Here is a 2,885-nt window from a genome sequence, read left to right on the forward strand (position 1 = left end):
TGTTGCTGGTCCTCACCTTCCCTTGACACTGCTTTCACAGACAAACACACTCTGGCCATCTGCGCTGCCCTTGCCTTACAGCACTCCCAACACACTCTCACTCCCGGCACAGACCACCTCCCAAAGTGCAAACACCCAAGCGATTTCTGACACACGCTACATCTATGAGCTTAGAGCTGTTGCTGGTCCTCACCTTCCCTTGATACCGCTTTCACAGCCAAGCACACTCTGCCCATCTACCCTGGCTTTGCCTCCCAGCACTCCCAACACACATTCTCAGGCTCAATCTCACTCTCACTCCCGGCACACAACACCTCCCAAAGTGCAAACGTCCAAGCATTTTCTGCCGCATGCTACATCTAAGGGCTTAGAGCTGTTGCTGGCCCTCACCTTCCCTTGACACCGCTTTCACAGACAAACACACTCTGCCCATCTGCCTTTGCCTCAACTCCCAGCACTCCCAACACACAGTCTCAGGCTCACTCTCACTCTCACTCCCGGCACAGACCACCTCGCAAAGTGCAAACCTCCAAGCCATTTCTCCCATACGATAGGCCTAAGGGCTTAGAGCTGTTTCTGGTCCTCACCTTCCCTTGACACCGCTTTCACAGACAAACACACTCTGCCCATCTACCCTGGTTTTGCCTCCCAGCACTCCCAACACACATTCTCAGGCTCAATCTCACTCTCATTCCCGGCACACAACACCTCCCAAAGTGCAAACGTCCAAGCATTTTCTGCCGCATGCTACATCTAAGGGCTTAGAGCTGTGGCTGCTCCTCACCTTCCCTTGACACCGCTTTCACAGCCAAACACACTCTGCCCATCTGCCTTTGCCTTGCCTCCCAGCACTCCCAAAACACTGTCACTCCCGGCACAGACCACTTCCCAAAGAGCAAATACCCAAGCTATTTCTGACACACGCTACATCTAAGGCCTTAGAGCTGTTGCTGGTCCTCACCTTCCCTTGACACCGCTTTCACAGCCAAACACACTCTGCCCATCTGCCTTTGCCTTGCCTCTCAGCACTCCCAACACACATTCTCAAGTTCAATCTCTCTCTCACTCCTGGCGCAGACCACCTCCCAAAGTGCAAACACCCAACCGATTTCTGCCGCATGCTACATCTAAGGGCTTAGAGCTGTGGCTGGTCCTCACCTTCCCTTGACACCGCTTTCACAGCCAAACACACTCTGGCCATCTACGCTGGTTTTGCCTCCCAGCACTCCCAAAACACATTCTCAGGTTGAATCTCCCTATCACTGCCGGCACAGACCACTTCCCAAAGAGTAAATACCCAAGCGATTTCTGACACACGCTACATCTAAGGCCTTAGAGCTGTTGCTGGTCCTCACCTTCCCTTGACACCGCTTTCACAGCCAAACACACTCTGGCCATCTGCCTTTGCCTTCCCTCCCAGCACTCCCAACACACTCTCACTACCGGCACAGACCACCTCCCAAAATGCCACCACCAAACCGATTTCTGACACACGCTACATCTAAGGGCTTAGAGCTGTTGCTGGTCCTCACCTTCCCTTGACACTGCTTTCACAGACAAACACACTCTGGCCATCTGCGCTGCCCTTGCCTCACAGCACTCCCAACACACTCTCACTACTGCACAGACCACCTCCCAAAGTGCAAACACCCAAGCGATTTCTGCCGCATGCTACATCTAAGAGCTTAGAGCTGTTGCTGGTCCTCACCTTCCCTTGACAACGCTTTCACAGACAAACACACTCTGCCCATCTACCCTGGTTTTGCCTCCCAGCACTCCCAACACACATTCTCAGGCTCAATCTCACTCTCACTCCCGGCACACAACACCTCCCAAAGTGCAAACTTCCAAGCATTTTCTGCCGCATGCTACATCTAAGGGCTTAGAGCTGTTGCTGGCCCTCACCTTCCCTTGACACCGCTTTCACAGCCAAACATACTCTGGCCATCTGCCTTGCCTCAACTCCCAGCACTCCCAACACACAGTCTCAGGCACACTCTCACTGTCACTCCCGGCACAGACCACCTCCCAAAGTGCAAACCTCCAAGCCATTTCTCCCATACGACAGGCCTAAGGGCTTAGAGCTGTGGCTGGTCCTCACCTTCCCTTGACACCGCTTTCACAGCCAAACACACTCTGCCCATCTGCCTTTGCCTTGCCTCTCAGCACTCCCAACACACATTCTCAAGTTCAATCTCTCTCTCACTCCTGGCGCAGACCACCTCCCAAAGTGCAAACACCCAACCGATTTCTGCCGCATGCTACACCTAAGGGCTTAGAGCTGTGGCTGGTCCTCACCTTCCCTTGACACCGCTTTCACAGCCAAACACACTCTGGCCATCTACGCTGGTTTTGCCTCCCAGCACTCCCAAAACACATTCTCAGGTTGAATCTCACTATCACTGCCGGCACAGACCACTTCCCAAAGAGCAAATACCCAAGCGATTTCTGACACACGCTACATCTAAGGCCTTAGAGCTGTTGCTGGTCCGCACCTTCCCTTGACACCGCTTTCACAGCCAAACACACTCTGGCCATCTGCCTTTGCCTTCCCTCCCAGCACTCCCAACACACTCTCACTACCGGCACAGACCACCTCCCAAAATGCCACCACCAAACAGATTTCTGACACACGCTACATCTAAGGGCTTAGAGCTGTTGCTGGTCCTCACCTTCCCTTGACACTGCTTTCACAGACAAACACACTCTGCCCATCTGCCTTTGCCTTGCCTCCCAGCACTCCCAAAACACTCTCAGTCCCGGCACAGACCACTTCCCAAAGAGCAAATACCCAAGCGATTTCTGACACACGCTACATATAAGGGCTTAGAGCTGTTGCTGGTCCTCACCTTCCCTTGACACCACTTTCACAGCCAAACACACTC

This window comes from Pelecanus crispus, unplaced genomic scaffold (assembly GCF_030463565.1).
Source record: "Pelecanus crispus isolate bPelCri1 unplaced genomic scaffold, bPelCri1.pri SCAFFOLD_31, whole genome shotgun sequence".
Taxonomy (NCBI): Eukaryota; Metazoa; Chordata; class Aves; order Pelecaniformes; family Pelecanidae; genus Pelecanus; species Pelecanus crispus.